Consider the following 13946-nt stretch of genomic DNA (forward strand, 5'->3'; position numbering starts at 1 on the left):
TTCTTTTTTTTTTTTTTTTTTTTTTTTTTTTATGATAGTCACAGAGAGAGAAAGAGAGGCAGAGACACAGGCAGAGGGAGAAGCAGGCTCCATGCACCAGGAGCCCGACGTGGGAATCGATCCCGGGTCTCCAGGATCGCGCCCTGGGCCAAAGGCAGGCGCCAAACCGCTGCACCACCCAGGGATCCCTACACAACCATTTTAAATAACTGAACAATATTCCATTCAGAATATGGTTGAACCAATTTATGCTGTTATAAATAACACTGAAGTGTTAAAAATATAGCTTTTCAGTATAAAATGTTTAAAAATTGGGCATCCCAGGTGGCTCAGCGGTTTAGTGCTGCCTTCGGCTCCTGGAGACCCGGAATCGAGTCCCACATCAGGCTCCTTGCATGGAGCCTGCTTATCGCTCTGCCTGTGTCTCTGCATCTCTCTGTCTCTCATGAATAAATAAAATCTTTAAAAAAATGTTTAAAAATTAAAGGTGAGGGCAGCCCGGGTGGCTCAGCGGTTTAGCGCCACCTTCCGCCCAGGATGTGATCCTGGAGACCCTGGTCGAGTCCCAAATCAAGCTCACTGCATGGAGCCTGCTTCTCCCTCTGCCTGTGTCTCTGCCTCTTTCTCTCCCTCTCTCTCTCTCTCATGAGTGAATAAATAAAATATTTTAAAAAAATTAAAGGTGATTAGGGGCACCCGGCTGGCTCAGTCAGTAGAACATGTGACTCTTGATCTTGAGGTTGCCAGTTCAAGCCCCATATTGAGTGTAGAGATTACATAAAAAAATAAAATGTTTACTGGACTCTACCTCTGAAACTCATGATGTACTACTACATGTTGGCTAACTGAATTTAGATTTAAAAAAAATCTTAATAAATAAGTAAAAACTAAAAATAAATTTAGGGTGATTTATATCAAATATAAAACTTGTATAAAGCATATATGAACAACATAAAGATTAATAATAAAATGAACAGCTTAGCATCCACTTCCAACTTAAGAAATAAAACATTGCCTGTAATGTAGAAACCTGCCTGTGTGCTTCTCTCTGGTTGCATCCTCCTCTCTTCTCCCCTATAGAAATAACCAAAAGTTAAAATGTTTTGTTAATTTAAAAATATTTTATATTTTCCCTTAGAGTAGATTCTTTCTAGCAGAATTTAATAATTAAAGTAAGTGTGTTTTATTTATTCTTATTAGGACTAGTCTCTGATGTTGGTAGAGTGCACTTGCTTACATTTTTCCTTCAGAAATTATCAGGCTTAACACACCCAAGTAGGCAGGGCGGGCCCACACACCAGAGAAAAATTTGCCTCATAAGGAGGTGCAGTCTGTGACAGTTTTCTGCTGTATGAGGATATTGAGGGTTAGGACTGAGAACTCTTCTAGTACAGAGATGATTTTGGTTTACTTATAGGAGGGTTACCCTCCCTCCTTTTGGGCATTTCTCCATTCTCTAGTTGGTTTGATTTTGGTTTCTTATTTGCATGTTATTGTTTTTTTAATTATTCATTCATTTAAAATAGGCAGTTCTTTTTGTTCAGCCTATTGGTGTCTCTCTTGTGGGATAAATGCCAATATAATCATGTTCAATTGTCGATATAAATCATGTCTACCTAGCCCCAACGAATCAGATGGGTCAGGTTTTACTTGTCAGTTTTGAAAATGGAGAAACTAAATTTAAAAATTGGCTAATTGGCCAATAATAAAAAAAACATAAGGGTGGTTAGCTTTCTCAATAGTAAAAGCCCCAAACTAGTGTTTCTGATCACTTGCATCAGAATTGGTTTAAGATACTTGGTAGGTATCCCTGGGTGGCGCAGCGGTTTGGCGCCTGCCTTTGGCCCAGGGCACGATCCTCGAGACGAGGGATCAAATCCCACATCGGGCTCCCGGTGCATGGAGCCTGCTTCTCCCTCTGCCTATGTCTCTGCCTCTCTCTCTGTATGACTATCATAAGTAAATAAAATTAAAAAAAAAAAAAGATACTTGGTAAATTCAGAGTCCTTCATTTGAAAACTGCCAAATCATAATCTCTGGATTTGGGGCCCAGGAGGCTACAGTTTAATAAGCACCTCAGATGACTTTCCGTACCCTACACTTGAGAAGCACCACCCTGGCTCAGGGGCAGCAACCTAAGAAAAGTGATAGAGTAAATATTCTCATATTTTCTAGTATGTTTCTATTTGGTTAGCATTGAAAGGTAAGGTTGAATATTCACTTAGTGATCCTTTCTGTGGGACCCATTGTGACAGATTGTGCTAGACAAGAATGAAAAAACCCTATCTAGGGCTATAGCACCAGAAGCTAAGCAGAGGCGGGTCTGGTTAGTACTTAGATGGGACAACTGAAAATCCCAGTTCTTTAGTATTTTGAAATCTTAATACCATTGGAAGAAATTATACTTCAAGTGAGGTCTAGAGACCACCTTAATTATTTGTATCAAATTAGCAGATTTTCATTGACTCTGACCAAGAGCAAGAATGAAATGCAGGTGAAGGCATTTGCCTGAAGCAAAGACCAGGGTTCAGTAACAGTCTGTGCCAAGCACACTCTGTTTACTTCTCCGTTTGGAGTAGTGCCCTTTGTCTGTGACCTTGATACTCAGAATTGTTTTGTGCAACCATTAGCCTGCATAGCACTAGTTCTGCTTTATAATCATCTTTGAAGCAGGAATCCTTATGATCTCACCAAATCTGGAGGGACTTAACAAGGAAAAGAAGTGCACAGAAATTAATTGTTGAAAAGCTAAAAGACAAAACTTGGAAAAATAGAATAAAGGTAGAAGTAGAAAGCCAAGTACAGTCTGGAAAGAAACATCAGAAGTAACCTGAGAGACGTGGACATTCTTCACATTCATTTTCAATTAATATTGCTTGGGAGGTTGCTAAGCAAGCCCCATCTGAGAATTGAACTTGAGATCCTATTTAATACATGTTTGCAGTCTGGAACAGTGAAGGAACCCTCTGGCTGAAAATCAATTGCTCTGTGAAAATGATCATGACTAAAATAGTTATTACTGAAACTGCATGATATTTGACAAAGTTTCTCTCACTTTTTTATTTCATTTTTCTATGTTATCAGAAATTTGCCATATTTAAGAACCCAGCAATGATAATTAGGAATATTACACATTTCAATATTAATATGTTTTTAGACTTTCTTGAAACTTGAACATAATACTTAACCCAGAAAAAAATGAAGATGAACTAGTTGGTGAATATCAAATAGGCTGTAAATATACTAAGAATTTTAGTAATAAGAATAATAGTAACAACATGAATAAGAAAACCAATTAATAGGGATCCCTGGGTAGCGCAGCGGTTTGGCGCCTGCCTTTGGCACCAGGGCGCGATCCTGGAGTCCCGGGATCGAATCCCACGTTGGGCTCCCGGTGCATGGAGCCTGCTTCTCCCTCTGCCTGTGTCTCTGCCTCTCTCTCTCTCTGTGTGACTATCATAAATAAATAAAATTAAAAAAAAAAAAGATTTTAAAAGAAAACCAATTAATAAATTATATGTATATTTTACATTTTATGGAGGCTATTAAAATAACATCTTGAATTAAAATAGCATAGACATAAGGGCACCTGGGTGACTTAGTCAGTTAAGGGTCTGCCTTCGTGGTCCCAGGGTCCTGGGATCAAGCCCTGAGTTATACTCCCTGCCCAGTGGGTTGCCTGCTTCTCTCTCTCCCTTTCCTGTTCCCCCTGCTTGTGCTCTCTGTCAAATAAATAAATAAACTTAAAAAAATAAAATAGCACATCCAAGGGGATTTTTGGTTTTTGTTTTTTTAAGATTTATTCACCCATTTTAGACAGAGAACACAAGCCGGATAGGCAGAGGGAAAGGAAGAGAAAATCTCAAGCAGACTCTGCACTGAGTGCAGAGCCCAGCTTCGGGCTTGATCTCACCACCATTAGATCACAACCCAAGCTGAAACCAAGAGTTGGACGCTTCACAGACTATGCCATCCAGGCAACCCGCAAGGTATCTTTTTAATGTTTATTTGATCTACATTTTGAGTAAGTTCTGTCTCTGCAATACAAAATAATATCAAACTGATCTCAATATTTATGAAGAGAAACTATGAATATATAAGATAGTAATAATTTAGTAGTTAAGGGATTTCTTTTTTATTTTATTTATTTGAGAGAGAGAGAGCACAAGCAAGGGGAGGAGCAGAGAGAGGGAGAAGCAGAGTCGCCACTGAGCAGGGAGTCCGATGAGGCGCTTGATCCCAGGATCACGACCTGAGCTGAAGGCAGAGGCCTAACTTACTGACCACTCTGGTGCCCCAAGGAATTTTAGACCAGTAACCAATATCATACTGATTGAAGAAACACTAACGTTAGGTTAAAGCAGTTTTCCCACTTTATTTATCCTTATAAGGGAAATTCTAGACACTGTTCAAAAACAGAAATCATATGTGTAGTTAGAAGAAATTATAGATGAATATGAATCTGATGCCAGGTAAAGTTTTCCTAAGCAAAAAAAAAAAAAAAAAAAAAAAAAAAGACAAAGAACAATAAAGGCAAAAAAAAGAGACAAAATAATAGCTTTGTAAAACTTCCTTACACAAAAACATGTTAAAGGTAAAGAACAAGCAAATTGAAGTGACCTGCAAACATGAAAAAATGTTTAAATCTACTATTAATGAAAGAAATGCAAGTGAAAACAATGATATACTATTGTTCTGCCATCAAATTACTCAAGATTTAGAATAATGAAAATACTCAGCACTGACTAAATGCAATGAAATAAGGTTTTTTTAAAAAAATAAATTTATTTATTTTAGTAATATTTACTGCCAACTTTGGGCTCAAACCCAAGACCCTAAAATTGAATCCCATGATCTTCTGACTAAGCTAGCCAGGCGCCCACAAATGGGAACTTTTTAACATTATTTGTGGGAATGCCCTTTTTGCTGAGCAATTTGTATCAAAATTTGTTTAAGTATACATATCCTCTATCCATTATTTTTCCAGTGGCATTCATTCTAGGGAAAGAAATAGGTGCATAAATAAAGATGAACAGGAATGTTCAGAACACCTTTTTATATAATATTGAAAAACTGAAACAATGAAAACCAAGAGAATGATTTAAGTATATTCATAGGATACACTTATGCTAATGATTACGAAAACTCATTTTTCTCACAAAATGTTATAAGCATAAACAGAGCACTAAAAATAGTAGATAAAGTCTGATCCCAAACTTTAAAAGTATATGCATATTCATAGAGGAGGAATATCCTCTAAAATATTTATGGGTGTTTCTTCTAGGTAATGGGATTCTAAGTTATTTTTATTTTATTTTATGCTTTTCAAAATATTCTTCAATAAACACATAATTATAAACATCATTTTTATTTTTTTAAAGACTTTATTTATTTATGAGAGACACAGAGAGGCAGAGACACAACCAGAGGGAGAAGCAGGTTCCATGCAGGGAGCCCAATGCGGGACTCGATCCCAGGACTCCAGGCTCATGCCCTGGGCCGAAGGCAGCCACTAAACCATTAAGCTACCCAGAGATCCCCCTAAAAATAATTTTAAAAGCAAAAACTTAAGTTAAAGAACAGTACTAACAAGTTAAAGAGAGTGACATTCAAATTATTTCCTAAATTTTTGCCTCTGACTCAGCAGGATTTTTGCTTCTAAGCAGATTCTGATCTGTATTAAAATAGAGGCTGGTTTAGATTTCTTGTTTCCTGAGAGAGGAAGCAGAAATTAATCCAATAAGTGGTTTTTTCACCCGACAGAAACTTTATTTTCATGCCAGACTACACGCACGTGCACACACACACACACACACACACACACATGCACACATTTATTCCTATGCCTGGACTCTTTTGAAAAAATAATAGCAAACTCCAGAGTTTGAATCACAGAGAATGGTAGAAGTCTTGGGATATACAAGCCCTAGACTTCCTTAAGGATGTCCCTAATACTAATTCTGAAGCTGGCACTTCTCAATGCTTGGATGTTGTTGAAATGCTTTGGACAAAAATACCCTAATCTGTTCATTGATGATCAGCTCATGGTATTATTTTCAAAGATCTAGCCAGGATACATTAGACTCCTAGTAATAAAGAAATAGAAAGTGTAGAGGAGGAAAAGCTTTTCCTCAACCCTCTTAGAGTCCTTGACTGGACCTAAAGATTAAACTGACAAAGACAGATTAACAGAAGAAAAGTGTCAAATTTATTTAATGTAAGTTTCATATGACATGGGAGCCTTCATAAGGAAATGAAGACCCGAAGAAGCACAATTAAGCCTGAGATTTATTTGTACTAGGTCTGATGAAGAATAGAAAACCATGGAAAACTGTGACAGAACAAGAGGGTATGAGCTAAGGGTAGTGAACTTGTAAGAACTTCACAAGGCCTATTTTGATTCCTCTCAACATCCCTTAATCTTCAGAAACAAGGGTGCTCCTTTCCTGAGTGTAGGGAGGGCGCCTCTCACAAGAGGATCGTAAGACCTGCTTCAAGGAAACTGAGGAGGTCAGAGAGTCTTTCCTGTACCTGCTGATTCTCAGGTTTTTTTCAGCTTAAAATATTGAATATGCCCAAGAACCATATTTTGGGGTAGCATGTTCTGAAACCTATGAGAGGAAAATAGGAGGGCCTCTGGTGTCTTGATTTTCACCCATGCCAAGTCCAGAAAGTTTTCTCTGGTCTGTAGTGAAAATGTCAGATCAAGTTTCACAACTGTCATTTTTGGGGGAAATCTCTTCTCAGATTATATCCAATGTACTTTTTTTTAGCTTTACTATATGAAATTATGGTGATACCATGATATGTCAGTTTTTCAAAAGTTCTTATTTGTCAATATAAAAAATTAGTAATCCCATGCCTGTTGTCTTCCACAACCTCCAATTTTTCTTTGGAAATCTGAAATCAAAGTCTGAACACTGAACACGGCTGATCCCATCAAACTTCCTTATTTCTATAAATGAAAAAACTGAGGGTCAGAAGGGAATGGAGATTTACCCACGGTTGTACAGTGACAGTGAAGATTATTTCTTTCTCCTTATGATCACACTGTAGAGTCTTCAGGGGCTCATCCTTCTGAATTGAAAAACATTCAGGAAACTCCTTGTAAGCTCTTTGTGGCACTTTCTACTTTTCAACTGACCATAGGAAAACCAGAAATCACCATCACTCTGAATGTCTTGGTTTTTTTTGTTTTTTTTTTTTAAGATTTTATTTATTTATGCATTAGAGACAGAGAGAGAGAGAGAGAGAGAGAGAGATTGAGAATGGCAGAGACACAGGCAGAGGGAGAAGCAGGCCCCAAGCAGGGAGCTTGACCTGGGACTCGATCCTGGGTCCCCAGGATCATACCCTAGGCCAAAGGTGGCACTAAACTGCTGGGCCACCGAGGCTGCCCTGAATGTCTTGTTAAAGGAAATTAAAGCCAGGCAGTAGTTTAGTCAATATAAACAGATTTTATTCAGGAACTACTGCAGTAGAGGAAAAGAGACCTCAGTGTAGAATTGGGCACATTTACAAATACAGCATGATCAACTGGGTATTTAAAGGTAGGGGGGCTGAGTCATGGTCAGTGGATGGAAAATAACTAAGAGGAAAAATATCAGGGGTAAGGAGGGATTCTGGCTAAACCAACTTAATACAATTCTTGCTGAAGGCAGGCCTGGGTGATCAGATCTCAGGGTGGGAGATTCTCTCTATACTGACTTAGCAGAATCCTTGCTAAAATTGGGTGTTGCAGAGACAGACACAGAAGCCCAAAGGTCAAGGCCTAGTTGAGAAGAGGGTTCAGAGGAGCCTAATTAAAATTTGGTCAAGGAGAGCATCTTTGTTAGTCTCTCATTCAGAAGAACAAATATGTTACAAAGGAATGAAGGCCTGGTAATAAGTTACTTCAGGAAATAGGAACACCAAAAAAAAAAAAAAGTTATTTCAGAACAATATCTGCCCTCCTTTCCCTCGTCCTATACAAAAGTAAATTAATTTTAAATTTCACAATGTATTCAATACAAAGGTCAAATATCTCCAGCTTAGCATAAAATAGCTAACTTCTTATAAAAACATTATGTAAGGTATATACATAGATATAATATATATATTTATCATTATTTCTAATTTGTCTGTGTGGTCTAGCCCTGGGTTTTACTCCTACTTAAAACTTGCAAGATGAATAATTCCCTCTGAGCCTGTTTCCTCATCTATAAAAAGGGTATAATTTGATTGGTGTTGTGTATCTCACAGCACAGTTGTGAATGTAAGGTAAGAAAGTACAGATAGAGGGGTGCCTGAATATCTCAGTAGGTTAAGCATCTGACTCTTGGTTTCAGTTCAGGTCATGATCTCAGAGTCCTGAGATCCAGCCTTCCCTTGGAGTCTGCACTCAGCGAGGAGTAGGCTCTCTCTACTTCCTCTCTCAACTCTCTCATACAAAAAAAAAAAAAAAAAAAGGCATAGGGATCCCTGGGTGGCTCAGAGGTTTAGCGCCTGCCTTCAGCCCCAGGGCGTGATCCTGGAGTCCCGGGATCGAGTCCCACCCACATTGGGCTCCCTACATGGAGCCTGCTTCTCCCTCTGCCTGTCTCTGCCTTTCTCTCTTTCTCTGTGTCTCTCATGAATAAATAAATAAAAAATTTTAAAAAGACTTTTTAAAAAAAGTATAGATAGAAATGCTTTGTAAATTGTAGAATGCAATATGAATGTTATAATTAAAAATGTAAAAAAAAGTAGACAAAAATTTTTTCATCATAGCAAACCATCTGTTATAATCATAATATTTGTTCAAATGCAAATGAAGCCTTAAACCATCTCTCTCTTTGAGTTTAGTGATAAAATTAGATAAATAGCCTTCTGGGAACAATGGCCACTCCAACGGATTTGGAAAGCAATGTGACCATTTTCATAAAATCCTCTTTTAAGTATTCTGCATTGCACAGCATAGTTCAAGCAAACCATGGGAAACTGCCCATTTTTGTAGGTCAACATGACAGAAAATTAGTAATTCCTTATGACTCAACTTATTCTAATGTAACAACAATCTATAGAGGCAAAATCCAAAAAGGATTGAAGACCTACTAAAAGTCTCAGAGCCTTCTCATAAGTATCTCCAATGTCTCCTGTGGCTGCACAGTGCTTCTAGGAGCTGGGTAAATGTTCCCATTCTTATCTTAAAAATGAAAAAACTAAAATACAAATTTGCATGTCTATCACATAATCAGGTCAGCACAAGACTCATTTTGATAACTTCTATGTCCTATTCAGTCGTCCTTGCTTAGGACAGTGGGGCAGTAGAAATTTGTTGAATAGACTTAATAATTCTCAGAACAACATGTTCTATTGCAGGCTATTGTGAAGGTTCTGCTGGTTCTTCAAGCTCATTATCATGTATCTTACCAGTTCCTTCTCAAAGCAGGTTATAAACTTGAAATTCAGCTCTGTCTTCTTTTCCTCTCTGTACCTCAAATCAGTCAAGGGTTTTTTTTTTTGTTTTTTTTTTTTTGTTTGTTTGTTTTTAGTAAACTCTACCCCCAACATAGGGCTTGAACTCATGACCCTGAAATTAAGAGTCACAAACTCTACCGACTGAGCCAGCCAGGAGTTTCAGTTAAGTTTAATCCATTCTACTAATTCAATGTCTCTTCTAATCATTGGGTCTCTCATTCCCTAGATCAAGTCCCTGGCAAGTTTGCTTGACCAATTACTGTCTTCAAACCGGTCTTCCCATCTCCAGGCTTGATTTCTTACTTTCCACTTAAAAGATCATCCTTTATTCACTTTATATCTCCTGTAGCACCCAAGACAGGCTTTTTTAAAAAAAATATTTATTTATTTGATATATATATAGAGAGAGTGAGAGAGCACAAGGAGGGGGAGCGGCAGACGGAGAGGGAGAAGCAGGCTCCCCACTGAGCAGGGAACCAGATGCAGGGCTCAATCCCAGGGCCCTGGGATCATGACCTGAGCCAAAGGCAGACACTTAAGAGACTGAGCCACCCAGGCACCCCCAAGACAGGCTTTTAATAAATGTTCATTGAATGTGAAGGGAAGGACAGTTTTTTCCTCTACTACAAGAGGTAGTTTAGTTGATAAATTGATAAAAGACAGATTAACAGGAGAAAAACTAATTACATGTATAGGGGAGACCCATTTGAATATTACACTCAGAAGTAGTCAGATAGTTGAGGTTTATATGCCATCCTGCACTAGGGAGGACATAAGGGTTTGAGACTTTAAAGGGAAGGCAGACAATGTATAGGAAAATGGGAAGGATAAATGTTTGGTAAACAAATGTTTTGGCATGCACTAATGGAGACAATGGGGCTCAGAGAGGAATTTGATCTCTAGGTTTTGAACTTCCCCCCATTTTACTATATCTAGCCCATATACTATGTAGTTATCTCTGCTGATAGTTCCCTTCCTGGACCAGGTGCCCTATCTACAATCTTTTAGTCATTTAAGAGGGAAAAAGGTGGGCAGCCCCGGTGGCGCAGCGGTTTGGCGCCGCCTGCAGCCTGGGGTGTGATCCTGGAGACCCGGGATTGAGTCCCACATCGGGCTCCCTGCGTGGAGCCTGCTTCTCCCTCTGTCTGTGTCTCTGCCCCTCTCTCTGTGTCTATGAATAAAAAAATAAAATCTTTTTTTTAAAAAAAAAAAGCAGGAAAAAGGTCTTCCTGAGTCTTTTGGGCCCAAGTTGACTTCAATTCAAAGTAATCCACATGCCAAAGCAGCACATTTTGAGGAGGCTCATTCTGAACCTGTTCAAATGAATAGCTAGGATTAAGAATTTGGCAATGAGGAAAGGGTCATACTTGTGCAGAAGTTCTTTTACATGTCTGGTACTATACTTTAGGTCGTTTAATCTTTACAACTCCTGGAGACTGATACAGACAAGATTTATTACTAGGAGTGTTCTTCCCTCCTTGCTCTCTAGAGAGAATTTTGTCCTTCCCAGTTTTTGTTTGTTTTTTGTTTTTAATGTAGGCTCCACACCCAGCATGAAGTCCAAGGCAGGGCTTGAACTCATGACCCTGAGATCAAGACCTGAGCTGAAATCAAGAGTTGGACCCTTAACTGACTGAGCTCCACGTGCCCCAGTTTCTTCTCAACTTCTAGGAAAATTTTTCTCCCCTCTATTCTTTTTTTTTAAGATTTTATTTATTTATTAGAGAGAGGGAACAAGCACAAGCAGGGGGAACATTAGAAGAAGAGGCAGAAGCAGGTTCTCTGCTGAGCAGGGAGCCCGATGTGGGGCTGGATTCCAGAACCCTGGGATCATGACCTGAGCCAAAGGCAGCCATTTAATTGACTGAGCCACCCAGGTGCTCCTTTTCCACTCTAGTTCTTAGAGTTTTGTGACCCAGGATTAAGAGAAGAGAGGGAGATTCCTCATTTGTCCAGATTGGTGGAGAAGCAGGGTAGAACCTCCTTTGTTATGGAGAATGCAAGTTAAGAGCAAATTGGGGAGAACATGAATTTTACATAATATACATAATAAAGAACTAAAAGGTGTGGGGGATCCCTGGGTGGTGCAGCGGTTTAGCGCCTGCCTTTGGCCCAGGGCACGATCCTGGAGACTCGGGATCGAATCCCACGTCGGGTTCCCGGTGCATGGAGCCTGCTTCTACCTCTGCCTGTGTCTCTGCCTCTCTCTCTCTCTCTCTCTCTCTATCATAAATAAATAAATAAATAAATAAATAAATAAATAAATAAATAGGGTTGGAGAGGGAGAAAGAAGGTAGCTATAAACCACTCAGCAGGCAGACTAGGGATGAGGAGGGGATTTGCAGAGGTTTGAAGAATAGGCTTTGGAGCAGCTTTGGCAGAATAAGAAAGTAGAAAATGGAAGGTTTTAAATATTGTTGTGGGTTACAAATTTGATCTCTTTTATGTTCTTTGAAAAAATAAGAAACAAGTAAGGATGGGAATTCCTCTTGAAAGAATTTTGGCTGCTGGACCTTGTTTCTTTCAATGTGAAATTGAGCCATGTAGAGTCCACACTGCAGGGAAAGCTAGGGCTCAGAAAGCCAAACTTTTGCTAACATCACACAAACAGTAAAGGGCTAAGACAGAATTTGAACCCATACCTTTCAGATTCAAAGCCTATCAATTTTCATTCCCACATGCTACCTGTGGGTCAGAATAGATCTATTGAGTTGCACGTCCAAAAATTCCATCAAAGGGGCTCCTGGCTGGTTAATTTGAAACAGCCTGTGACTCTTGATCTTGAGGAGTCAGTGTGAATTCGAGCCCCACACTGCATAGAGATTACTGAAAAAAATGAAATTAAAAAAATATCCATCATGGATGCTTGGGTGGCTCAGTCAGTTAAGTGTCTGACTCTTGATTTCAGCTCAGATCATGATCTCAGGATCATGAGATAGAGCCCTACTTAGGCTCTGTGTGAACATGGAGTCTGCTTGAGATTCTCTCTCTCCCTCACCCTTTGCCCCTCCCCATTGAGTGCACCCCCTCTTTCTTTCTCTCCCCTCCAAAATAAGAAATATTTTTTTAAAAATCCATTGGAGTTGTAATAGGAAGTCTTGTTCCTAATAGCCGTTGCTTATGAGTTTTCAACATGAAAATCTTATTTCAGGAATGTTAGGAAACTGGAGAGGTAATTCAGTGATCCTTTTCCTCGCCCTGCAACTTACTGGCTTTCATTTAGGATTTCTAGCCTAGTCTTTTTGCATAAGAATAACTCCTGATTTAAAAGACCTTCAGAGAAACAAGAACTTCAAAGGCTAAACTCTCTCCAGGGATAAAAGAGGAAGCACTTCTGTGAGTGTACTCTATTTAGAAGCATTACAGGATCCCACTCTGTCTAGAGAGAGTACAGTATTTTAAATCATATGGAAATGGAAAGATCTGAATTTAAGAGACTCTGAAGGATACATTGTCTTAAGAGTTTGGAAATATTAAGGGGCACCTGGGTAGCTCAGTGAGTTAAGCATGTGCCTTTGGCTCAGGTCTTGATCTCAGGGTCCTGGGATAGAGACCCACATCAGGCTTCCTGCTCAGCATAGAGTTGGCTTCTGCCCCTCCTGATGATCATTATCTCATTCATAAATAAATAAATAAATAAATAAATAAATAAATAAATAAATAAAATATTTTAAAACAGAGTTTTGGAAATGTAAGAATCATTACCATATAACCACCATAGGAAACATAGACAAGACAAAATAATAATAGTGATGAAGGTGAAGATGATGTTGATGATACCAGCCATTACTAAGTGCTACTTGGAGCAGGCACAATGCAAAGTACTTTACATGTATGTAGCATAATATTTTGGGATATTAAATTTTCTTTTTTCCTTTTTCTTCTCCTAATCAGGCCATTCTTTGCCTCACAGGAGGTATGTAGCAGAACAGATAATAAAAGTGCCCTAAAAATTTCTCTGTCCTTTGCTTACCTTAAGTCTTAGAAGAACTTGGAGACTGTAAGAAGTGAAGGAGTTTGGGAAAGGCCACCTTCCATCTCACAAATGTGCCACTTAAGCATGCAGAATATTTTGAGCTAAAGGTACTTGAGACCTCTCAAGAGAAACTTTTGCCCCTCTCTTAACTACATAGAAGAATCTAAATTGGAGGGTCTTTCCAGAATAAGTATTATTAACAAAAATAAAATTTATCTGAGTGACCCATCTGTATGGCAGGGCAAACATCTAATTACCAAACATCTGCTCTTCTTATCACCCTGTGAAGTGCATTCCTTTCCTCTTAAGTCCCAGAGCCCTTAGTTCAGAATGGCATATATATATACACACACCTCATTTTGCCTGTCTTGGGAGTTTCCATGTCTGCATGGATTCCCCACACCTATGCTATTAAACTTAATTTTCTCTTATTACTGTCTCATGTCAATTTGATTCTTAGTCTAGCTAGAAGTACCCCTGAAGGGACAGGAATTCTTGTTCCCTGACAGAAGTTAAAAGAAGTAGATTTCTT

The 13946-nt window shown here is 38.8% G+C and overlaps 1 long non-coding RNA gene across 2 annotated transcripts in view; it reads right to left on the minus strand.

The window, feature by feature from the left end:
- The window catches only part of LOC125755662 (uncharacterized), a 31387-nt gene continuing 17441 nt past the window's right edge, over positions 1-13946 (minus strand). The window contains exon 3 of one of the 2 annotated variants that reach the window (XR_007412675.1): positions 1-1074. This is a non-coding gene — a long non-coding RNA (uncharacterized LOC125755662). Of the gene's footprint in view, positions 1075-1993; positions 3454-13946 lie in introns of those variants that run through there. The other variant, XR_007412674.1, reaches the window with a different exon arrangement.

The sequence above is a fragment of the Canis lupus genome, chromosome 8, assembly GCF_003254725.2.
Source record: "Canis lupus dingo isolate Sandy chromosome 8, ASM325472v2, whole genome shotgun sequence".
Taxonomy (NCBI): domain Eukaryota; kingdom Metazoa; phylum Chordata; class Mammalia; order Carnivora; family Canidae; genus Canis; species Canis lupus.